Source organism: Drosophila tropicalis, unplaced genomic scaffold (genome assembly GCF_018151085.1).
Source record: "Drosophila tropicalis isolate 14030-0801.00 unplaced genomic scaffold, ASM1815108v1 contig_291, whole genome shotgun sequence".
Classification (NCBI taxonomy): domain Eukaryota; kingdom Metazoa; phylum Arthropoda; class Insecta; order Diptera; family Drosophilidae; genus Drosophila; species Drosophila tropicalis.
The window spans coordinates 12,501-40,186 of record NW_027172744.1 but is presented as its reverse complement, the minus strand read 5'-3'; the positions used below and the strand labels follow the sequence as shown (position 1 = coordinate 40,186).

Genomic DNA, 27,686 nt, shown 5'->3' with positions numbered 1-27,686 from the left:
CGATCACAGTTGGAACCGCCGTTTTCGTTCTTTTAAGTTATATACTTATAATAATTTTATTTTCCCTTTTTAATAGGGACAGTAGGAATCTCTTAAAATACATATGTTGCGTCACTAAAATGATGACGATTCATTTGGGTACATTATGACGATCACAGTTGGAACCGCCGTTTTCGTTCTTTTAAGTTATATACTTATAATAAATAATAATACTTATTATATGAAATACTCTCCATATAATAAAAATACATCGGCAATTTAAAAATCGAATCATCAAGCAAAGGATAAGCTTCAGTGGATCGCAGTATGGCAGCTGCTCAACCACTTACAACACCTTGCCTGTTACAAAAGTCGTTTACAATTGATTCTAGGCTTTGTCATTGTATTAAATAATGTTTTAATAAGTAACTAGCGCGGCATCAGGTGATCGAAGATCCTCCCAATTTACTATGTTACAAATAACATTGGCATCACATCCATTGTCGTTTATAAAATAAACTTTTAATGGTTTAGAAGCCATACAATGCAAATTGCCCCTTATTTATCATTGCAGTCCAGCACGGATACGACCTTAGAGGCGTTCAGGCATAATCCAACGGACGTAGCGTCATACCACTGTTCGCTCGAACAAGTATTGTGCCATTGGTCCGTACCTGCGGTTCCTCTCGTACTACGCAGGAATGCTGTCGCAACAACGTTTTGTCATTAGTAGGGTAAAACTAACCTGTCTCACGACGGTCTAAACCCAGCTCACGTTCCCTTGCATGGGTGAACAATCCAACGCTTGGTGAATTTTGCTTCACAATGATAGGAAGAGCCGACATCGAAGGATCAAAAAGCGACGTCGCTATGAACGCTTGGCCGCCACAAGCCAGTTATCCCTATGGTAACTTTTCTGACACCTCTTGTTAAAAACTCTTTAAACCAAAAGGATCGATAGGCCGAGCTTTTGCTGTCCCTGTGTGTACTGAACACCGAGATCAAGTCAGCATTTGCCCTTTTGCTCTATGTGTGGTTTCTGTCCGCACTGAGCTGGCCTTGGGACACCTCCGTTATTATTTGAGAGATGTACCGCCCCAGTCAAACTCCCTACCTGGCAATGTCCTTGAATTGGATCATACCTGAGTAATTGGAGTTATACCAAAAATTTCAAATTGAAAATACATAAATGCAATCTCTCATTAAAGAATTTGTTTGCGATTATATAACAAACTCGTGATACTTTGATCAAGAAGCTTGCATCAAAACCCAATACCATAAGATATAATAAATATATCCGTATAATGGCTAGGAAATGATACACGTTCCATTTAATCAAGTAAGTAAGGAAACAATAAGAGTAGTGGTATTTCATTGGCGATATCAAACACAAGGAATAATATCTCCCACTTATTCTACACCTCTTATGTCTCCTTACACTGCCAGATTAGAGTCAAGCTCAAAAGGGTCTTCTTTCCCCGCTAATTATTCCAAGCCCGTTCCCTTGGCTGTGGTTTCGCTAGATAGTAGATAGGGACAGTAGGAATCTCGTTAATCCATTCATGCGCGTCACTAATTAGATGACGAGGCATTTGGCTATTTTTTTTTTTTTTTTTTTTTTTTTTTGATCGCTAAGGAAGGAAATCTTCTAAAGATACGAGCAAACCTTTATGGAAAAATCTCGCATGCACGATTCACTGTGTCATCAGAACAATTAAGTTCTACAGTGCCTACGTACTAAAACCACCTCAATTCTATAGATGTGCGATGTTTGTACCTTTTTAGGTGTTATGCCAAGGTAGCAGGCAAAAATATAAGAAGCTAGAGTATGATACGCCTAGCTCTCGTATACCCAGCACAATACATGAAGTATTTGAATGACGTCACTCCGCCGTTCACTGCTCTGACGCTAATGATTTTGCTATCATTAGCGGTGAGGAGGTCCTTTGCTATCAATCGTTTGACCGACTGACCGCTCCAGACTCCTCTCCAGTTGAGTGTGACGGAGTGAAACTCGATGTCACCTGTCGCTCCGAAAGATCGCCGCAGTTGTGATCTTATGTCAGCTCTGTCGTACCTTTCAACCTTACGCTGATGCGCTTGGTCTAAGGAATGTCCGTCTGTCACCACCTGGATGTCAATCACATAAATGTGATTCTGTCGGATTCCCACCAGGTCCGGTTTATTTAACCCCGAGTCGCAATGCAGACTTGGTTCGACATGGACAACGCAGCCTCTGCCTTCAAGCCCCCGCTTGACGGCATTTACTACGCTGTTGTGTCTAGCTACCCGCCTCCCATGCGTACGATAGCATTTTTGCAAGATGTGGTTTGTTGTCTCGGGAGCATCACATCCTGCACGACACCGTCTCTCCAATTCGTGCCTTCCCCTCGTCGTACGAGACTTAGAGGGTAGGGCATTTATCCGCAATTTGACACCGTGTAAATATTCCTTTCCTGTTAGCAAGCGCGTGGGCTGACTCACCCATCCATGTTGCGGGCCATAGTGACCCGCTTCACGGAGACCGCAACCATCAACAGACATGTACAACCTGTTTGCAAAATACGAGTCAATCTCTGGACGCGAAACCAGCTGCACATTTTCCGCCTTTAATCTATCTCGAGCCCTTTGCATTTCGCCGTCAATGAAAGAGCTAGCTACCTCGGATTGTTCGAGGTGGGGCCATTTTATATTGCTCAATCGCTTCAGACGCAGCATCGGCGCTATCCATCTAACTGACGGAATCCCGAGACCCCCACAAGTGTGGGGGGCGTGAAAGAAAGCAACTGGTACATCCAGCGGGAGGTCTAACCACCTCCTCACGAATTGCCGTACCAATCTGTCACATTTTCTTAAGACGCCTATCATCACACTCCCAAGTGTTAGTTGGTGATAGAGTTGTGGGATAAGGACAGTCTTAAGTGCAAACAACTTCTGTTGTGGTTTCAGGGGGGCTCTCGATAATCTTAATAGCTTCGGACCGAGGTCGTCTGCTGGACTATATCGAGCCCGCCCATCCGCAGTGAACCGGATTCCTAAATACTTCCACTCTTCAGTACGCTTCAATGAAGGACACTCGCGCTCACCTACACGAAAGCTCCGTCGTTCAACGACAGTACACTTTTGCTTGGCTTGCCCCTTTATACTGATAGTGAAACACTTGTCAGAATTCAGGGTGAGTCCCACGGAGGCCAAAAAGCCTACCGTGGTGTCCAACAATTTCTGAAGCCCCATCGGAGTTTCCGCAAATAGCACCAGATCATCTGCGAACGCTGCCGCGCTTGTCATGGTATTTCCGACTTTGGCACCAATCTCTTTGGGGTAAGACCTAAGTAACCTGTCAATGACAAGATTAAATAGCAAGGGAGATAGAGGATCGCCCTGCTTGACGCCTCTCGCTGGTATGAAAACCTCTGATCTCCATCCTGCCCCATTGAGGGAGGTACCGCCGCCCTTATACTGTTCTTCTATGAAGCTGACAAAATTTGCTGGAGCACCATAGGCCTGTAAGGTGTTGATAATGGCCCGGTGTGATACTGAGTCAAAAGCCTTGCTGACATCCACCGCCGCAAGGTAACATGACTTCCACCTTAAATGATGCTCCCGCAAAATAAGATCAACCATCGTCGCATTATCAGCGCACCCATCGGTAGGTAGGAAACCGCGCTGCCTTGGATCCCAATTGACTTTAGAAGCCAGCCGAGAAGCCAGAACAGCGTTTAATTGCCTGACCAAAACCGAGGGGACTGTTATTGGACGATAGTCTTGCGGTCGATTTGCCGTCACAGTCTTCGGGATAAAGATAGTTCTGGCCAGCCGGGTAGAGTATGGTATTTTGCCGCACCAGAGAATTAGGTTCATTATGCGTAGCATAATGCCCGACGGTACACTTCTGAATGTTCGTGGAGTGATACCATCAGGACCCGGAGCACTTGACAACTTTAATTTATTTTCCCTCAGGTCACGTGGCGTAATTGCTGACCAAACTGTCTCAAGCGAATGTTCCATATGGAACCTCGTGTTATCGCAAGAGCATGTGCTGGGATTTGTCATTATTTGTCTCCAATAGGGCTCCATAATTTCTTGGTTTGGCATAACCGACTCATCTGTTCCATCAAGCAAGGATCTAATGCATCTCCCAGTGTTCTTATCCCAACGACGCTGAACCTGTGCGTATTCTTGTTGTCTTAACTGTCTCCTATTACGAGGTCTCCGAGGAGGTCTCGCACTGATGGTGTGTGGTTCATTTGGTGGTGGAAATAATCAAGGAGATAGTTGGATAAGCATGGAGAGTGGTTTCCTTCCCTACGGTCTGCGCACTATCTACGATAGATTGAAAACCGGGCCCCCCCCCGGGGATTACATTCTACGGGGCCATAGCCCGCAGTATCCCATGATTTCCCAGTTCGACTGTTCTCTGATTTTTTAAAATATAGTATCCCGCCGTTGACCCGCGCTTACTTGAATTTCTTCACTTTGACATTCAGAGCACTGGGCAGAAATCACATTGTGTCAACACCCGCTAGGGCCATCACAATGCTTTGTTTTAATTAGACAGTCGGATTCCCCAAGTCCGTGCCAGTTCTGAATTGATTGTTAATTGATAATCGTTATAATTTAAAAGAACTAATTAAAATTAATTAGTATTCTTAAAAATTTTAGCAAGAAAGTTCCACAATTGGCTACGTAACTAACTATCCGGGGAACAAATAACTATCATAAATGATAGAAACTCTATTTACCCAGAACGAGCACATAAACCATGTTATTGTTTCCCAATCAAGCCCGACTATCTCAATCTTCAGAGCCAATCCTTATCCCGAAGTTACGGATCTAATTTGCCGACTTCCCTTACCTACATTATTCTATCGACTAGAGACTCTTCACCTTGGAGACCAGCTGCGGATATTGGTACGGCCTGTTGAGAAGTTTGCGTATCCCCACCATAAATTTTCAAGGTCCGAGGAGAAAATATCGACACAACAGTATATGTCATGCTCTTCTAGCCCATCTACCATATCTCTCTGCGAAAGACTTCCATGGTAGTACGGCTATAAAACAGAAAAGAAAACTCTTCCGATACCTCTCGACGGCTTCTTTATGGTCGTTCCTGTTGCCAGGATGAGCACGAGGCCCATATTTAATAACAAACGGATACTCAACAGGTTACGGAATTGGAACCGTATTCCCTTTCGTTCAAAATTATTCAAGTGTTTTACTTTAGATTAATTTATTTGACATATTTAAAACTTGAAAATTTTCGGCTTTCGCCTTGAACTTAGGACCGACTAACTCGTGATCAACCACTGTTCACACGAAACCCTTCTCCACTTCAGTCCTCCAAGGTCTCATTCGATTATTTGCTACTACCACCAAGATCTGTACCAATGGCGGCTCCATGCAGGCTTACGCCAAACACTTCTAAGCACACCATTGTACCTTCCTACTCACTAAAGTTTCAAAATTTATATTATAAATAATATAAATCATCTACTTTAGCGGTAATGTATAGGTATACAACTTAAGCGCCATCCATTTTAAGGGCTAGTTGCTTCGGCAGGTGAGTTGTTACACACTCCTTAGCGGATTTCGACTTCCATGATCACCGTCCTGCTGTTTTAAGCAACCAACGCCTTTCATGGTTTCTGTATGAGTTGTTAATTTGGGCACCGTAACATTACGTTTGGTTCATCCCACAGCGCCAGTTCTGCTTACCAAAAGTGGCCCACTGGGCACAATATATCATAACCTTAAACTTCATATCAAGAAAGTTAAGGTTCTTACCCATTTAAAGTTTGAGAATAGGTTAAGATCGTTTCGACCCTAAGGCCTCTAATCATTCGCTTTACCAGATAAGATTATTTTATATAACATTTAAATGCACCAGCTATCCTGAGGGAAACTTCGGAAGGAACCAGCTACTAGATGGTTCGATTGGTCTTTCGCCCCTATACTCAATTCTGACAATCGATTTGCACGTCAGAACTGTTTCGGTCTTCCATCAGGGTTTCCCCTGACTTCAACCTGATCAAGTATAGTTCACCATCTTTCGGGTCACAGCATATATGCTCAAGGTACGTTCCAGTTAGAGGTATAAATAATATAAATATCATTATACATAACTATATAGAACGCCCCGGGATTGTGTTAATTAACTATAAATAGTTAAAAAACTAATCCCATTATTAGTCAAGTTAATTATGCTATTAGGTTTATATCCCAATAACTTGCACATATGTTAGACTCCTTGGTCCGTGTTTCAAGACGGGTCCCGAAGGTATCCTGAATCTTTCGCATTGTTAATCATACAAGTGCATATAATAAACACAGAAAATCAATGATAATCATGCTATTATATAATTCCGAAAAATTAACGCACTGTATTCATATAAATCTATCAACACTTTATCAAATTAATGACATTTATTCTATGTTAAAATGCAAGCAAAATAATTTAAATAAACTATAAGTCATATTTTATGATAAATTTGGTTCATGTTAATAGATTACAATGTCCTTATATGGAAAAAATGCACACTATTATTATAATATTATTGAAATATTACAACTCTAATGATGAATTTTCCATAATGGATATTCAGGTTCATCGGGCTTAACCTCTAAGCAGTTTCACGTACTATTTAACTCTCTATTCAGAGTTCTTTTCAACTTTCCCTCACGGTACTTGTTTACTATCGGTCTCATGGTTATATTTAGTTTTAGATGGAGTTTACCACCCACTTAGTGCTGCACTATCAAGCAACACGACTCTTTGGAAACACCATCTAGTAATCATTAACGTTATACGGGCCTGGCACCCTCTATGGGTAAATGGCCTCATTTAAGAAGGACTTAAATCGTTAATTTCTCATACTAGAATATTGATGCTCCATACACTGCATCTCACATTTGCCATAAAGACAAAGTGACTTAGTGCTGAACTATTTTCTTTTCGCTCGCCGCTACTAAGAAAATCCTTGTTAGTTTCTTTTCCTCCCCTAATTAATATGCTTAAATTCAGGGGGTAGTCCCATATGAGTTGAGGTTGTATATACACACAAATATATTATTAAATATATTAAAACCATTGTAAATTTCTAATTTAAGTGAAGAATAATATTATGACAATTGTTTTTCATTTCATATCATTAATAAGAGGCAATTCTAGATTAAAATTTTATATTTTTTATGCTAAACATTCCTCAGTATCATTTGATTTGAAAAAGAAAATTATACATCTTCATTTTTCTCATACATATGAGAGCCAATGTGTTTCAATTATTATTAATATTATGAATATACATATATATATATATCCAATAATATACCATATGCTTTAATATTTCGTAAAATACTAAAACAACTTATTTAGCATAGTCTTACAACCCTCAACCATATGTAGTCCAAGCAGCACTCTAAAATTAATTAAAGTACCATAACAGCATGGACTGCGATATGCGTTCAAAATGTCGATGTTCATGTGTCCTGCAGTTCACACGATGACGCACAGTTTGCTGCGTTCTTCATCGACCCATGAGCCGAGTGATCCACCGCTTAGAGTGATTAATAAATTGTTTGTTTATTTCATTACGTCAATAATATTTTTATTGAAAGAAATTAAAAATACACCATTTTACTGGCATATATCAATTCCTTCAATAAAATCTTAACCCAAACGAATGCTGCGAAATGTCTTAGTTAACATAAATGATTGAATACTGGACTTGATAATTTATAAAAGATGATAAATTTTGTAAGCGATCAAATTATGTAAAACGTTAACCTTAAATGCAGGTACAACATTGTACATTTGGGATGTTGCTTTAACCATTGAATGCCCAAACCAATAATGGCCAATACAATACGCAACGCCTGTATATTATGGTACATATACACGCAAATAAATAAGATATACAAAAATCATTTTCAATCTCCGATCGGAATACATAATTTTTATTTATGGCTGGCAAAACACCATAATTTAAAGAGTTTTAGCATATTTTGCTACCGTCCGTCAATTGTTGTTTAATTTTATACTCTTTTTTTTTATCCTTGGGTAAATAGGATAGAATTTAGTTCTTATGCTCTCATCTTTAATTTCATTTTCATCTTATATATCTTATAATAATTTGGAATTTATTTATTTTAATAACGGTTGGAAAATACAATAATGATCCTTCCGCAGGTTCACCTACGGAAACCTTGTTACGACTTTTACTTCCTCTAAATAATCAAGTTCGGTCAACTTTTGCGAAACAACCGTAACACGCAAGGCGTCACAGTGATCACGTCCGGAGACCTCACTAAATAATTCAATCGGTAGTAGCGACGGGCGGTGTGCACAAAGGGCAGGGACGTAATCAATGCGAGTTAATGACTCACACTTACTAGGAATTCCAAGTTCATGTGAACAGTTTCAGTTCACAATCCCAAGCATGAAAGTGGTTCAGCGGTTTACCCGGACCTCTCGGTCTAGGAAATACACGTTGATACTTTCATTGTAGCGCGCGTGCAGCCCAGGACATCTAAGGGCATCACAGACCTGTTATTGCTCAATCTCATTATTGCTAGACGCAATTTGTCCATTTAAGAAGCTAGTGTCCTTATAATGGGACAAACCAACAGGTACGGCTCCACTTATATAAACACATTCAAACACAATAAACATTTTACTGCTACCATGAATGAAGGCAATATAAGCTTCAACACCATAATCCTGAAGATATCTATTTAATATATTTGAGTCTCGTTCGTTATCGGAATTAACCAGACAAATCACTCCACGAACTAAGAACGGCCATGCACCACCACCCATAGATTCGAGAAAGAGCTATCAATCTGTCTTACACACTTATGTTCGGACCTGGTAAGTTTTCCCGTGTTGAGTCAAATTAAGCCGCAGGCTCCACTCCTGGTGGTGCCCTTCCGTCAATTCCTTTAAGTTTCAGCTTTGCAACCATACTTCCCCCGGAGCCCAAAAGCTTTGGTTTCCCGGGAAGCGACTGAGAGAGCCATAAAAGTAGCTACACCCAATTGCTAGCTGGCATCGTTTATGGTTAGAACTAGGGCGGTATCTGATCGCCTTCGAACCTCTAACTTTCGTTCTTGATTAATGAAAACATCTTTGGCAAATGCTTTCGCTTAAGTTAGTCTTACGACGGTCCAAGAATTTCACCTCTCGCGTCGTAATACTAATGCCCCCAAACTGCTTCTATTAATCATTACCTCTTGATCTGAAAACCAATGAAAGCAGAACAGAGGTCTTATTTCATTATCCCATGCACAGAATATTCAGGCATTTGAAGCCTGCTTTAAGCACTCTAATTTGTTCAAAGTAATTGTACCGGCCCACAAAAACACTCGATGAAGAGCACTAATGTAGGTTTTTAAATAGGAGGAATATATAAAAAAGTACAAGTACTTAATTACATATAAGAACTCCACCGATAATACGCTTACATACATAAAGGTATAGTACTAACTACAAATGTATGTTGTACTACCCGTATGAAGCACAAGTTCAACTACGAACGTTTTAACCGCAACAACTTTAATATACGCTATTGGAGCTGGAATTACCGCGGCTGCTGGCACCAGACTTGCCCTCCAATTGGTCCTTGTTAAAGGATTTAAAGTGTACTCATTCCAATTACAGGGCCTCGGATATGAGTCCTGTATTGTTATTTTTCGTCACTACCTCCCCGAGCTGGGAGTGGGTAATTTACGCGCCTGCTGCCTTCCTTAGATGTGGTAGCCGTTTCTCAGGCTCCCTCTCCGGAACCGAACCCTGATTCCCCGTTACCCGTTGCAACCATGGTAGTCCTAGATACTACCATCAAAAGTTGATAGGGCAGACATTTGAAAGATCTGTCGTCGGTACAAGACCATACGATCTGCATGTTATCTAGAGTTCAACCAATATAACGATCAATTGATCGCTTGGTTTTAGTCTAATAAAAGCACACGTCCCAAAAGGTCCGTGTTTTAATTGCATGTATTAGCTCTAGAATTACCACAGTTATCCAAGTAACTGTTAACGATCTAAGGAACCATAACTGATATAATGAGCCTTTTGCGGTTTCACTTTTAATTCGTGTGTACTTAGACATGCATGGCTTAATCTTTGAGACAAGCATATAACTACTGGCAGGATCAACCAGAATAATGTTATTATTTAATGTGTTGTTAAAAACATGAATATATGAATTTAGACAAACGCATATTTTAAAATATTTAAAGATACTTGACAATATTATATATTTTTCAATAAAATAAAATATATTATTTGTGGTAACATTTTACGAATACGGCCAAAATTTAATAGCGTTCATTTTCGTTTTTCATTAATTGTATAAATTTTCAATAATAATGATCAAAAATATCTTTATTTTTACACTTACAAAATATATAATCACATTTGCTTTAATTTTGTTTATTTTCAAATAAAATAAACATTTGTATTTTGATATTAAATTTAAAATTTAAATAGAAATTGATATTTAATGTGTGATTTTATATATTAAGTAAAACCATCACTCAAATTTAATGTGACGAATGTTTTTTAATTATAAGGAAAAGTTAATTCAATAAAAATGACTTGATTTTAATAAAAAAAATAATAATTTTGCTCTATATAAAAGATCAATTAGTTAATTTGCGAACATAACAAGATTTATGACGCAATTCTCATATTTACCTTTTTATATAAAAAGGTTAAAGATTATGAACAATTAAACTAAGAACTAATTTAATGCTCATAATCTTTATTTTGTATTAACGATAAATCCAAATATAACCAGTGAATAAACTTCAGCAGAGAGAACGCTCCTAAGACCGTTTCATCATACACCTTGGAATACCTTGGTAGGCTTTTTCATTATCTTTTTATTTGATATATTAAATTTGAAGTAGAGCATAACCTTCAATTAGTCTGAACAACCACTGTTCATCATGAGTAGGTTTTGTGACACGCTTTCTCGAAATCGCCCATTTATGTTTGAAGGTACCACTCAACAATAATTTTTCATATGTATTTTTATAAATACCATTAAACTTCATTATAATATATAAATAAATTGACATTGCCGATTATAAATGCATAAGACATATGTATTTGAGAACTGTACCGATATTACATATGACTGACCATGCTCGACATCACACCACCTAAGTAGGTTTTGTGCCACGCTTTCTCGAAATCGCCCATTTATGTTTGAAGGTACCACTCAACAATAATTTTTCATATGTATTTTTATAAATACCATTAAACTTCATTATAATATATAAATAAATTGACATTGCCGATTATAAATGCATAAGACATATGTATTTGAGAACTGTACCGATATTACATATGACTGACCATGCTCGACATCACACCACCTAAGTAGGTTTTGTGCCACGCTTTCTCGAAATCGCCCATTTATGTTTGAAGGTACCACTCAACAATAATTTTTCATATGTATTTTTATAAATACCATTAAACTTCATTATAATATATAAATAAATTGACATTGCCGATTATAAATGCATAAGACATATGTATTTGAGAACTGTACCGATATTACATATGACTGACCATGCTCGACATCACACCACCTAAGTAGGTTTTGTGCCACGCTTTCTCGAAATCGCCCATTTATGTTTGAAGGTACCACTCAACAATAATTTTTCATATGTATTTTTATAAATACCATTAAACTTCATTATAATATATAAATAAATTGACATTGCCGATTATAAATGCATAAGACATATGTATTTGAGAACTGTACCGATATTACATATGACTGACCATGCTCGACATCACACCACCTAAGTAGGTTTTGTGCCACGCTTTCTCGAAATCGCCCATTTATGTTTGAAGGTACCACTCAACAATAATTTTTCATATGTATTTTTATAAATACCATTAAACTTCAATATAATATATAAATAAACTGACATTGCCGATTATAAATGCATAAGACATATGTATTTGAGAACTGTACCGATATTACATATGACTGACCATGCTCGACATCACACCACCTAAGTAGGTTTTGTGCCACGCTTTCTCGAAATCGCCCATTTATGTTTGAAGGTACCACTCAACAATAATTTTTCATATGTATTTTTATAAATACCATTAAACTTCATTATAATATATAAATAAATTGACATTGCCGATTATAAATGCATAAGACATATGTATTTGAGAACTGTACCGATATTACATATGACTGACCATGCTCGACATCACACCACCTAAGTAGGTTTTGTGCCACGCTTTCTCGAAATCGCCCATTTATGTTTGAAGGTACCACTCAACAATAATTTTTCATATGTATTTTTATAAATACCATTAAACTTCATTATAATATATAAATAAATTGACATTGCCGATTATAAATGCATAAGACATATGTATATTGAGAACTGTACCGATATTACATATGACTGACCATGCTCGACATCACACCACCTAAGTAGGTTTTGTGCCACGCTTATTCTCGAAATCGCCCATTTATGTGTGAAGGTACCCTCAATAATAAATTAATTTTTTTTTATATGTATGTTTTTATAATATACCATAAATGGGCATTATAATATATATTTTCAATATTGAGTAAAATTTTTTTTCATATAAATGGGATAATAAATAACCCCATACGTTATGATATTTTTTCATATGATATGAGATGTTCATACGATATGCATATCCCATTATGATATGATATGTTCCCATATGATAAATGGGCAAAATAAATTATATTTTTAATACTAGTAAAATTTTTTTTCATATAAATGGGATAATAAATAAATCCCATACGTTATGATATTTTTTCATATGATATGAGATATTTATACAAAATGCATATCCCATATGATATGGAAGTTCCCATATGATATTGAAATTTTTTTCATATAAATGAGATAATAAATAAATCCCATACGTTATGATATTTTTTCATATGATATGAGATATTTATACAAAATGCATATCCCATATGATATGGATGTTCCCATATGATATTGAAATTTTTTTCAAATAAATGGGATAAATAAATAAATCCCATACGTTATGATATTTTTTCATATGATATGAGATGTTCATACGATATGCATTTCCCATATGATATGGATGTTCCCATATGATAAGTGGGCATAATTTATATTTTTAATATTGAGTAAAATTTTTTTTCATATAAATGGTATAATAAATAAATCCCATACGTTATGATATTTTTTCATATGATATGAGATATTTATACAAAATGCATATCCCATATGATATTGAAATTTTTTTCATATAAATGGGATAATAAATAAATCCCATACGTTATGATATTTTTTCATATGATATGAGATATTTATACAAAATGCATATCCCATATGATATGGATGTTCCCATATGATATTGAAATTTTTTTCATATAAATGGGATAATAAATAAGCCCCATACGTTATGATATTTTTTCATATGATATGAGATATTTATACGATATGCATATCCCATATGATATGGATGTTCCCATATGATAAATGGGCAAAATAAATATTTTCAATATTGAGTAAAATTTTTTTCATATAAATGGGATAATAAATAAATCCCATACGTTATGATATTTTTTCATATGATATGAGATGTTCATACGATATGCATATCCCATATGATATGGATGTTCCCATATGATAAATGGGCAAAATTTATATTTTTAATATTAAGTAAAATTTTTTTCATATAAATGGGATAATAAATAAATCCCATACGTTATGATATTTTTTCATATGATATGAGATATTTATACAAAATGCATATCCCATATGATATGGAAGTTCCCATATGATATTGAAATTTTTTTCATATAAATGAGATAATAAATAAATCCCATACGTTATGATATTTTTTCATATGATATGAGATATTTATACAAAATGCATATCCCATATGATATGGATGTTCCCATATGATATTGAAATTTTTTTCATATAAATGGGATAATAAATAAATCCCATACGTTATGATATTTTTTCATATGATATGAGATGTTCATACGATATGCATTTCCCATATGATATGGATGTTCCCATATGATAAGTGGGCATAATTTATATTTTTAATATTGAGTAAAATTTTTTTCATATAAATGGTATAATAAATAAATCCCATACGTTATGATATTTTTTCATATGATATGAGATATTTATACAAAATGCATATCCCATATGATATGATTTTTTTTAATTTTTTTTTTATTATATTTTAAAATATATCCCATATGATATTGAAATTTTTTTCATATAAATGGGATAATAAATAAATCCCATACGTTATGATATTTTTTCATATGATATGAGATATTTATACAAAATGCATATCCCATATGATATTGAAATTTTTTTCATATAAATGGGATAATAAATAAATCCCATACGTTATGATATTTTTTCATATGATATGAGATATTTATACAAAATGCATGATATCCCATATGATATGGATGTTCCCATATGATAAATGGGAAAAATTAATATTTTTAATAGTTGAGTAAAATTTTTTTTCATATAAATGGTATAATAAATAAATCCCATACGTTATGATATTTTTTCATATGATATGAGATATTTATACAAAATGCATATCCCATATGATATTGAAATTTTTTTCATATAAATGGGATAATAAATAAATCCCATACGTTATGATATTTTTCATATGATATGAGATATTTATACAAAATGCATATCCCATATGATATTGAAATTTTTTTCATATAAATGGGATAATAAATAAATCCCATACGTTATGCATATCCTTCATATGATATGAGATGTTCCCATATGATAAATGGGCAAAATTAATATATTTTAAAAATTTTTTTCATATAAATGGGATAATAAATAAATCCCATACGTTATGATATTTTTCATATAGTATGAATTTTATATATTATGATATGAGATATTTTTTCATATAAATGATAAATATCCCATATGAATGGAAGTTCCCATATGATATTGAAAATACTTTTATTTTTCATATAATATGAGATATTTATAAATATGATATCCCATATGAAGAATTCATTTTTTCATGATATTTTTATGATATTTTTTCATATGATATGAGATATTTATACAAAATGCATATCCCATATGATATTGAAATTTTTTTCATATAAATGGGATAATAAATAAATCCCATACGTTATGATATTTTTTCATATGATATGAGATATTTATACAAAATGCATATCCCATATGATATGGATGTTCCCATATGATAAATGGGCAAAATTAATATTTTTAATAGTGAGTACAATTTTTTTTCATATAAATGGGATAATAAATAAATCCCATACGTTATGATATTTTTTTCATATGATATGAGATATTCATACAATATGCATATCCCATATATGGATGTTCCCACTCTTTTTTAATATAATGAGGAGATAATAAATACGGAAGAATTTGTAATCCACATTTTATTGCATCACTAAAAAGATTACGATTCATTTGGCTACATTATGACGATCACAGTTGAAACCGCCATTTTCGTTCTTTTAAGTTATATACTTAAAATAATTTTATTTTCCCTTTGTAATAGGGACAGTAGGAATCTCTTAAAATACATATGTTGCGTCACTAAAATGATGACGATTCATTTGGGTACATTATGACGATCACAGTTGAAACCGCCATTTTCGTTCTTTTAAGTTATATACTTATAATAATTATATTTTCCCTTTGTAATAGGGACAGTAGGAATCTCTTAAAATACATATGTTGCGTCACTAAAATGATGACGATTCATTTGGGTACATTATGACGATCACAGTTGGAACCGCCGATTTTCGTTCTTTTAAGTTATATACTTATAATAATTTTATTTTCCCTTTTTAATAGGGACAGTAGGAATCTCTTAAAATACATATGTTGCGTCACTAAAATGATGACGATTCATTTGGGTACATTATGACGATCACAGTTGGAACCGCCGTTTTCGTTCTTTTAAGTTATATACTTATAATAATTTTATTTTCCCTTTTTAATAGGGACAGTAGGAATCTCTTAAAATACATATGTTGCGTCACTAAAATGATGACGATTCATTTGGGTACATTATGACGATCACAGTTGGAACCGCCGTTTTCGTTCTTTTAAGTTATATACTTATAATAATTTTATTTTCCCTTTTTAATAGGGACAGTAGGAATCTCTTAAAATACATATGTTGCGTCACTAAAATGATGACGATTCATTTGGGTACATTATGACGATCACAGTTGGAACCGCCGTTTTCGTTCTTTTAAGTTATATACTTATAATAAATAATAATACTTATTATATGAAATACTCTCCATATAATAAAAATACATCGGCAATTTAAAAATCGAATCATCAAGCAAAGGATAAGCTTCAGTGGATCGCAGTATGGCAGCTGCTCAACCACTTACAACACCTTGCCTGTTACAAAAGTCGTTTACAATTGATTCTAGGCTTTGTCATTGTATTAAATAATGTTTTAATAAGTAACTAGCGCGGCATCAGGTGATCGAAGATCCTCCCAATTTACTATGTTACAAATAACATTGGCATCACATCCATTGTCGTTTATAAAATAAACTTTTAATGGTTTAGAAGCCATACAATGCAAATTGCCCCTTATTTATCATTGCAGTCCAGCACGGATACGACCTTAGAGGCGTTCAGGCATAATCCAACGGACGTAGCGTCATACCACTGTTCGCTCGAACAAGTATTGTGCCATTGGTCCGTACCTGCGGTTCCTCTCGTACTACGCAGGAATGCTGTCGCAACAACGTTTTGTCATTAGTAGGGTAAAACTAACCTGTCTCACGACGGTCTAAACCCAGCTCACGTTCCCTTGCATGGGTGAACAATCCAACGCTTGGTGAATTTTGCTTCACAATGATAGGAAGAGCCGACATCGAAGGATCAAAAAGCGACGTCGCTATGAACGCTTGGCCGCCACAAGCCAGTTATCCCTATGGTAACTTTTCTGACACCTCTTGTTAAAAACTCTTTAAACCAAAAGGATCGATAGGCCGAGCTTTTGCTGTCCCTGTGTGTACTGAACACCGAGATCAAGTCAGCATTTGCCCTTTTGCTCTATGTGTGGTTTCTGTCCGCACTGAGCTGGCCTTGGGACACCTCCGTTATTATTTGAGAGATGTACCGCCCCAGTCAAACTCCCTACCTGGCAATGTCCTTGAATTGGATCATACCTGAGTAATTGGAGTTATACCAAAAATTTCAAATTGAAAATACATAAATGCAATCTCTCATTAAAGAATTTGTTTGCGATTATATAACAAACTCGTGATACTTTGATCAAGAAGCTTGCATCAAAACCCAATACCATAAGATATAATAAATATATCCGTATAATGGCTAGGAAATGATACACGTTCCATTTAATCAAGTAAGTAAGGAAACAATAAGAGTAGTGGTATTTCATTGGCGATATCAAACACAAGGAATAATATCTCCCACTTATTCTACACCTCTTATGTCTCCTTACACTGCCAGATTAGAGTCAAGCTCAAAAGGGTCTTCTTTCCCCGCTAATTATTCCAAGCCCGTTCCCTTGGCTGTGGTTTCGCTAGATAGTAGATAGGGACAGTAGGAATCTCGTTAATCCATTCATGCGCGTCACTAATTAGATGACGAGGCATTTGGCTACCTTAAGAGAGTCATAGTTACTCCCGCCGTTGACCCGCGCTTACTTGAATTTCTTCACTTTGACATTCAGAGCACTGGGCAGAAATCACATTGTGTCAACACCCGCTAGGGCCATCACAATGCTTTGTTTTAATTAGACAGTCGGATTCCCCAAGTCCGTGCCAGTTCTGAATTGATTGTTAATTGATAATCGTTATAATTTAAAAGAACTAATTAAAATTAATTAGTATTCTTAAAAATTTTAGCAAGAAAGTTCCACAATTGGCTACGTAACTAACTATCCGGGGAACAAATAACTATCATAAATGATAGAAACTCTATTTACCCAGAACGAGCACATAAACCATGTTATTGTTTCCCAATCAAGCCCGACTATCTCAATCTTCAGAGCCAATCCTTATCCCGAAGTTACGGATCTAATTTGCCGACTTCCCTTACCTACATTATTCTATCGACTAGAGACTCTTCACCTTGGAGACCAGCTGCGGATATTGGTACGGCCTGTTGAGAAGTTTGCGTATCCCCACCATAAATTTTCAAGGTCCGAGGAGAAAATATCGACACAACAGTATATGTCATGCTCTTCTAGCCCATCTACCATATCTCTCTGCGAAAGACTTCCATGGTAGTACGGCTATAAAACAGAAAAGAAAACTCTTCCGATACCTCTCGACGGCTTCTTTATGGTCGTTCCTGTTGCCAGGATGAGCACGAGGCCCATATTTAATAACAAACGGATACTCAACAGGTTACGGAATTGGAACCGTATTCCCTTTCGTTCAAAATTATTCAAGTGTTTTACTTTAGATTAATTTATTTGACATATTTAAAACTTGAAAATTTTCGGCTTTCGCCTTGAACTTAGGACCGACTAACTCGTGATCAACCACTGTTCACACGAAACCCTTCTCCACTTCAGTCCTCCAAGGTCTCATTCGATTATTTGCTACTACCACCAAGATCTGTACCAATGGCGGCTCCATGCAGGCTTACGCCAAACACTTCTAAGCACACCATTGTACCTTCCTACTCACTAAAGTTTCAAAATTTATATTATAAATAATATAAATCATCTACTTTAGCGGTAATGTATAGGTATACAACTTAAGCGCCATCCATTTTAAGGGCTAGTTGCTTCGGCAGGTGAGTTGTTACACACTCCTTAGCGGATTTCGACTTCCATGATCACCGTCCTGCTGTTTTAAGCAACCAACGCCTTTCATGGTTTCTGTATGAGTTGTTAATTTGGGCACCGTAACATTACGTTTGGTTCATCCCACAGCGCCAGTTCTGCTTACCAAAAGTGGCCCACTGGGCACAATATATCATAACCTTAAACTTCATATCAAGAAAGTTAAGGTTCTTACCCATTTAAAGTTTGAGAATAGGTTAAGATCGTTTCGACCCTAAGGCCTCTAATCATTCGCTTTACCAGATAAGATTATTTTATATAACATTTAAATGCACCAGCTATCCTGAGGGAAACTTCGGAAGGAACCAGCTACTAGATGGTTCGATTGGTCTTTCGCCCCTATACTCAATTCTGACAATCGATTTGCACGTCAGAACTGTTTCGGTCTTCCATCAGGGTTTCCCCTGACTTCAACCTGATCAAGTATAGTTCACCATCTTTCGGGTCACAGCATATATGCTCAAGGTACGTTCCAGTTAGAGGTATAAATAATATAAATATCATTATACATAACTATATAGAACGCCCCGGGATTGTGTTAATTAACTATAAATAGTTAAAAAACTAATCCCATTATTAGTCAAGTTAATTATGCTATTAGGTTTATATCCCAATAACTTGCACATATGTTAGACTCCTTGGTCCGTGTTTCAAGACGGGTCCCGAAGGTATCCTGAATCTTTCGCATTGTTAATCATACAAGTGCATATAATAAACACAGAAAATCAATGATAATCATGCTATTATATAATTCCGAAAAATTAACGCACTGTATTCATATAAATCTATCAACACTTTATCAAATTAATGACATTTATTCTATGTTAAAATGCAAGCAAAATAATTTAAATAAACTATAAGTCATATTTTATGATAAATTTGGTTCATGTTAATAGATTACAATGTCCTTATATGGAAAAAATGCACACTATTATTATAATATTATTGAAATATTACAACTCTAATGATGAATTTTCCATAATGGATATTCAGGTTCATCGGGCTTAACCTCTAAGCAGTTTCACGTACTATTTAACTCTCTATTCAGAGTTCTTTTCAACTTTCCCTCACGGTACTTGTTTACTATCGGTCTCATGGTTATATTTAGTTTTAGATGGAGTTTACCACCCACTTAGTGCTGCACTATCAAGCAACACGACTCTTTGGAAACACCATCTAGTAATCATTAACGTTATACGGGCCTGGCACCCTCTATGGGTAAATGGCCTCATTTAAGAAGGACTTAAATCGTTAATTTCTCATACTAGAATATTGATGCTCCATACACTGCATCTCACATTTGCCATAAAGACAAAGTGACTTAGTGCTGAACTATTTTCTTTTCGCTCGCCGCTACTAAGAAAATCCTTGTTAGTTTCTTTTCCTCCCCTAATTAATATGCTTAAATTCAGGGGGTAGTCCCATATGAGTTGAGGTTGTATATACACACAAATATATTATTAAATATATTAAAACCATTGTAAATTTCTAATTTAAGTGAAGAATAATATTATGACAATTGTTTTTCATTTCATATCATTAATAAGAGGCAATTCTAGATTAAAATTTTATATTTTTTATGCTAAACATTCCTCAGTATCATTTGATTTGAAAAAGAAAATTATACATCTTCATTTTTCTCATACATATGAGAGCCAATGTGTTTCAATTATTATTAATATTATGAATATACATATATATATATATCCAATAATATACCATATGCTTTAATATTTCGTAAAATACTAAAACAACTTATTTAGCATAGTCTTACAACCCTCAACCATATGTAGTCCAAGCAGCACTCTAAAATTAATTAAAGTACCATAACAGCATGGACTGCGATATGCGTTCAAAATGTCGATGTTCATGTGTCCTGCAGTTCACACGATGACGCACAGTTTGCTGCGTTCTTCATCGACCCATGAGCCGAGTGATCCACCGCTTAGAGTGATTAATAAATTGTTTGTTTATTTCATTACGTCAATAATATTTTTATTGAAAGAAATTAAAAATACACCATTTTACTGGCATATATCAATTCCTTCAATAAAATCTTAACCCAAACGAATGCTGCGAAATGTCTTAGTTAACATAAATGATTGAATACTGGACTTGATAATTTATAAAAGATGATAAATTTTGTAAGCGATCAAATTATGTAAAACGTTAACCTTAAATGCAGGTACAACATTGTACATTTGGGATGTTGCTTTAACCATTGAATGCCCAAACCAATAATGGCCAATACAATACGCAACGCCTGTATATTATGGTACATATACACGCAAATAAATAAGATATACAAAAATCATTTTCAATCTCCGATCGGAATACATAATTTTTATTTATGGCTGGCAAAACACCATAATTTAAAGAGTTTTAGCATATTTTGCTACCGTCCGTCAATTGTTGTTTAATTTTATACTCTTTTTTTTTTATCCTTGGGTAAATAGGATAGAATTTAGTTCTTATGCTCTCATCTTTAATTTCATTTTCATCTTATATATCTTATAATAATTTGGAATTTATTTATTTTAATAACGGTTGGAAAATACAATAATGATCCTTCCGCAGGTTCACCTACGGAAACCTTGTTACGACTTTTACTTCCTCTAAATAATCAAGTTCGGTCAACTTTTGCGAAACAACCGTAACACGCAAGGCGTCACAGTGATCACGTCCGGAGACCTCACTAAATAATTCAATCGGTAGTAGCGACGGGCGGTGTGCACAAAGGGCAGGGACGTAATCAATGCGAGTTAATGACTCACACTTACTAGGAATTCCAAGTTCATGTGAACAGTTTCAGTTCACAATCCCAAGCATGAAAGTGGTTCAGCGGTTTACCCGGACCTCTCGGTCTAGGAAATACACGTTGATACTTTCATTGTAGCGCGCGTGCAGCCCAGGACATCTAAGGGCATCACAGACCTGTTATTGCTCAATCTCATTATTGCTAGACGCAATTTGTCCATTTAAGAAGCTAGTGTCCTTATAATGGGACAAACCAACAGGTACGGCTCCACTTATATAAACACATTCAAACACAATAAACATTTTACTGCTACCATGAATGAAGGCAATATAAGCTTCAACACCATAATCCTGAAGATATCTATTTAATATATTTGAGTCTCGTTCGTTATCGGAATTAACCAGACAAATCACTCCACGAACTAAGAACGGCCATGCACCACCACCCATAGATTCGAGAAAGAGCTATCAATCTGTCTTACACACTTATGTTCGGACCTGGTAAGTTTTCCCGTGTTGAGTCAAATTAAGCCGCAGGCTCCACTCCTGGTGGTGCCCTTCCGTCAATTCCTTTAAGTTTCAGCTTTGCAACCATACTTCCCCCGGAGCCCAAAAGCTTTGGTTTCCCGGGAAGCGACTGAGAGAGCCATAAAAGTAGCTACACCCAATTGCTAGCTGGCATCGTTTATGGTTAGAACTAGGGCGGTATCTGATCGCCTTCGAACCTCTAACTTTCGTTCTTGATTAATGAAAACATCTTTGGCAAATGCTTTCGCTTAAGTTAGTCTTACGACGGTCCAAGAATTTCACCTCTCGCGTCGTAATACTAATGCCCCCAAACTGCTTCTATTAATCATTACCTCTTGATCTGAAAACCAATGAAAGCAGAACAGAGGTCTTATTTCATTATCCCATGCACAGAATATTCAGGCATTTGAAGCCTGCTTTAAGCACTCTAATTTGTTCAAAGTAATTGTACCGGCCCACAAAAACACTCGATGAAGAGCACTAATGTAGGTTTTTAAATAGGAGGAATATATAAAAAAGTACAAGTACTTAATTACATATAAGAACTCCACCGATAATACGCTTACATACATAAAGGTATAGTACTAACTACAAATGTATGTTGTACTACCCGTATGAAGCACAAGTTCAACTACGAACGTTTTAACCGCAACAACTTTAATATACGCTATTGGAGCTGGAATTACCGCGGCTGCTGGCACCAGACTTGCCCTCCAATTGGTCCTTGTTAAAGGATTTAAAGTGTACTCATTCCAATTACAGGGCCTCGGATATGAGTCCTGTATTGTTATTTTTCGTCACTACCTCCCCGAGCTGGGAGTGGGTAATTTACGCGCCTGCTGCCTTCCTTAGATGTGGTAGCCGTTTCTCAGGCTCCCTCTCCGGAACCGAACCCTGATTCCCCGTTACCCGTTGCAACCATGGTAGTCCTAGATACTACCATCAAAAGTTGATAGGGCAGACATTTGAAAGATCTGTCGTCGGTACAAGACCATACGATCTGCATGTTATCTAGAGTTCAACCAATATAACGATCAATTGATCGCTTGGTTTTAGTCTAATAAAAGCACACGTCCCAAAAGGTCCGTGTTTTAATTGCATGTATTAGCTCTAGAATTACCACAGTTATCCAAGTAACTGTTAACGATCTAAGGAACCATAACTGATATAATGAGCCTTTTGCGGTTTCACTTTTAATTCGTGTGTACTTAGACATGCATGGCTTAATCTTTGAGACAAGCATATAACTACTGGCAGGATCAACCAGAATAATGTTATTATTTAATGTGTTGTTAAAAACATGAATATATGAATTTAGACAAACGCATATTTTAAAATATTTAAAGATACTTGACAATATTATATATTTTTCAATAAAATAAAATATATTATTTGTGGTAACATTTTACGAATACGGCCAAAATTTAATAGCGTTCATTTTCGTTTTTCATTAATTGTATAAATTTTCAATAATAATGATCAAAAATATCTTTATTTTTACACTTACAAAATATATAATCACATTTGCTTTAATTTTGTTTATTTTCAAATAAAATAAACATTTGTATTTTGATATTAAATTTAAAATTTAAATAGAAATTGATATTTAATGTGTGATTTTATATATTAAGTAAAACCATCACTCAAATTTAATGTGACGAATGTTTTTTAATTATAAGGAAAAGTTAATTCAATAAAAATGACTTGATTTTAATAAAAAAAAATAATAATTTTGCTCTATATAAAAGATCAATTAGTTAATTTGCGAACATAACAAGATTTATGACGCAATTCTCATATTTACCTTTTTATATAAAAAGGTTAAAGATTATGAACAATTAAACTAAGAACTAATTTAATGCTCATAATCTTTATTTTGTATTAACGATAAATCCAAATATAACCAGTGAATAAACTTCAGCAGAGAGAACGCTCCTAAGACCGTTTCATCATACACCTTGGAATACCTTGGTAGGCTTTTTCATTATCTTTTTATTTGATATATTAAATTTGAAGTAGAGCATAACCTTCAATTAGTCTGAACAACCACTGTTCATCATGAGTAGGTTTTGTGACACGCTTTCTCGAAATCGCCCATTTATGTTTGAAGGTACCACTCAACAATAATTTTTCATATGTATTTTTATAAATACCATTAAACTTCATTATAATATATAAATAAATTGACATTGCCGATTATAAATGCATAAGACATATGTATTTGAGAACTGTACCGATATTACATATGACTGACCATGCTCGACATCACACCACCTAAGTAGGTTTTGTGCCACGCTTTCTCGAAATCGCCCATTTATGTTTGAAGGTACCACTCAACAATAATTTTTCATATGTATTTTTATAAATACCATTAAACTTCATTATAATATATAAATAAATTGACATTGCCGATTATAAATGCATAAGACATATGTATTTGAGAACTGTACCGATATTACATATGACTGACCATGCTCGACATCACACCACCTAAGTAGGTTTTGTGCCACGCTTTCTCGAAATCGCCCATTTATGTTTGAAGGTACCACTCAACAATAATTTTTCATATGTATTTTTATAAATACCATTAAACTTCATTATAATATATAAATAAATTGACATTGCCGATTATAAATGCATAAGACATATGTATTTGAGAACTGTACCGATATTACATATGACTGACCATGCTCGACATCACACCACCTAAGTAGGTTTTGTGCCACGCTTTCTCGAAATCGCCCATTTATGTTTGAAGGTACCACTCAACAATAATTTTTCATATGTATTTTTATAAATACCATTAAACTTCATTATAATATATAAATAAATTGACATTGCCGATTATAAATGCATAAGACATATGTATTTGAGAACTGTACCGATATTACATATGACTGACCATGCTCGACATCACACCACCTAAGTAGGTTTTGTGCCACGCTTTCTCGAAATCGCCCATTTATGTTTGAAGGTACCACTCAACAATAATTTTTCATATGTATTTTTATAAATACCATTAAACTTCATTATAATATATAAATAAATTGACATTGCCGATTATAAATGCATAAGACATATGTATTTGAGAACTGTACCGATATTACATATGACTGACCATGCTCGACATCACACCACCTAAGTAGGTTTTGTGCCACGCTTTCTCGAAATCGCCCATTTATGTTTGAAGGTACCACTCAACAATAATTTTTCATATGTATTTTTATAAATACCATTAAACTTCATTATAATATATAAATAAATTGACATTGCCGATTATAAATGCATAAGACATATGTATTTGAGAACTGTACCGATATTACATATGACTGACCATGCTCGACATCACACCACCTAAGTAGGTTTTGTGCCACGCTTTCTCGAAATCGCCCATTTATGTTTGAAGGTACCACTCAACAATAATTTTTCATATGTATTTTTATAAATACCATTAAACTTCATTATAATATATAAATAAATTGACATTGCCGATTATAAATGCATAAGACATATGTATTTGAGAACTGTACCGATATTACATATGACTGACCATGCTCGACATCACACCACCTAAGTAGGTTTTGTGCCACGCTTTCTCGAAATCGCCCATTTATGTTGAAGTACATCGCCCATTTATGTTTGAAGGTACCACTCAACAATAATTTTTCATATGTATTTTTATAAATACCATTAAACTTCATTATAATATATAAATAAATTGACATTGCCGATTATAAATGCATAAGACATATGTATTTGAGAACTGTACCGATATTACATATGACTGACCATGCTCGACATCACACCACCTAAGTAGGTTTTGTGCCACGCATTCTCGAAATCGCCCATTTATGTGTGAAGGTACCGCTCAATAATAAATTAACATTTTTTTTTATAAATATGTTTTTATACGATATGCATATCCCATATGATATGGATGATCCCATATGATAAATGAGCAAAATTTATATTTTTAATATTGAGTAAAATTTTTTTTCATATAAATGGGATAATAAATAAGCCCCATACGTTATGATATTTTTTCATATGATATGAGATATTTATACGATATGCATATCCCATATGATATGGATGTTCCCATATGATAAATGGGCAAAATAAATATTTTCAATACTGAGTAAAATTTTTTTTCATATAAATGGGATAATAAATAAATCCCATACGTTATGATATTTTTTCATATGATATGAGATGTTCATACGATATGCATATCCCATATGATATGGATGTTCCCATATGATAAATGGGCAAAATTTATATTTTTAATATTAAGTAAAATTTTTTTCATATAAATGGGATAATAAATAAATCCCATACGTTATGATATTTTTTCATATGATATGAGATATTTATACAAAATGCATATCCCATATGATATGGAAGTTCCCATATGATATTGAAATTTTTTTCATATAAATGAGATAATAAATAAATCCCATACGTTATGATATTTTTTCATATGATATGAGATATTTATACAAAATGCATATCCCATATGATATGGATGTTCCCATATGATATTGAAATTTTTTTCATATAAATGGGATAATAAATAAATCCCATACGTTATGATATTTTTTCATATGATATGAGATGTTCATACGATATGCATTTCCCATATGATATGGATGTTCCCATATGATAAGTGGGCATAATTTATATTTTTAATATTGAGTAAAATTTTTTTCATATAAATGGTATAATAAATAAATCCCATACGTTATGATATTTTTTCATATGATATGAGATATTTATACAAAATGCATATCCCATATGATATTGAAATTTTTTTCATATAAATGGGATAATAAATAAATCCCATACGTTATGATATTTTTTCATATGATATGAGATATTTATACAAAATGCATATCCCATATGATATGGATGTTCCCATATGATATTGAAATTTTTTTTTTTTTTCATATAAATGGGATAATAAATAAACCCCATACGTTATGATATTTTTTCATATGATATGAGATATTTATACAAAATGCATATCCCATATGATATGGATGTTCCCATATGATAAATGGGCAAAATAAATATTTTCAATATTGAGTAAAATTTTTTTCATATAAATGGGATAATAAATAAATCCCATACGTTATGATATTTTTTCATATGATATGAGATGTTCATACGATATGCATATCCCATATGATATGGATGTTCCCATATGATAAATGGGCAAAATTTATATTTTTAATATTGAGTAAAATTTTTTTTCATATAAATGGGATAATAAATAAATCCCATACGTTATGATATTTTTTCATATGATATGAGATATTTATACAAAATGCATATCCCATATGATATGGAAGTTCCCATATATATATATTTTTTCATATAAATGGGATAATAAATAAATCCCATACGTTATGATATTTTTTCATATGATATGAGATGTTTATACGATAATGCATATCCCATATGATATGGATGTTCCCATATGATAAGTGCATAATTTATATTTTTAATATTGAGTAAAATTTTTTTTTTCATATAAATG

At 34.4% G+C, this 27,686-nt stretch overlaps 5 non-coding genes and 1 pseudogene across 5 annotated transcripts; all 6 read right to left on the bottom strand.

Moving 5' to 3' along the window:
* Positions 1-265: 265 nt before the first annotated feature.
* LOC137572233 (large subunit ribosomal RNA) lies at positions 266-7,027 on the bottom strand (annotated as a pseudogene).
* Positions 7,028-7,362: 335 nt separating this feature from the next.
* Positions 7,363-7,541, bottom strand: LOC137572236 (5.8S ribosomal RNA). Its single transcript, XR_011031608.1, has one exon. It is a non-coding gene; the product is annotated as a 5.8S ribosomal RNA (ribosomal RNA).
* A 606-nt stretch (positions 7,542-8,147) lies between these two features.
* On the bottom strand, positions 8,148-10,142 carry LOC137572229 (small subunit ribosomal RNA). The gene has a single exon (XR_011031602.1). It is a non-coding gene; the product is annotated as a small subunit ribosomal RNA (ribosomal RNA).
* A 6,215-nt stretch (positions 10,143-16,357) lies between these two features.
* Positions 16,358-20,301, bottom strand: LOC137572232 (large subunit ribosomal RNA). Its single transcript, XR_011031605.1, has one exon. It is a non-coding gene; the product is annotated as a large subunit ribosomal RNA (ribosomal RNA).
* Positions 20,302-20,636: 335 nt separating this feature from the next.
* Positions 20,637-20,815, bottom strand: LOC137572235 (5.8S ribosomal RNA). Its single transcript, XR_011031607.1, has one exon. It is a non-coding gene; the product is annotated as a 5.8S ribosomal RNA (ribosomal RNA).
* A 607-nt stretch (positions 20,816-21,422) lies between these two features.
* On the bottom strand, positions 21,423-23,417 carry LOC137572238 (small subunit ribosomal RNA). Its single transcript, XR_011031610.1, has one exon. It is a non-coding gene; the product is annotated as a small subunit ribosomal RNA (ribosomal RNA).
* Positions 23,418-27,686: the final 4,269 nt, after the last annotated feature.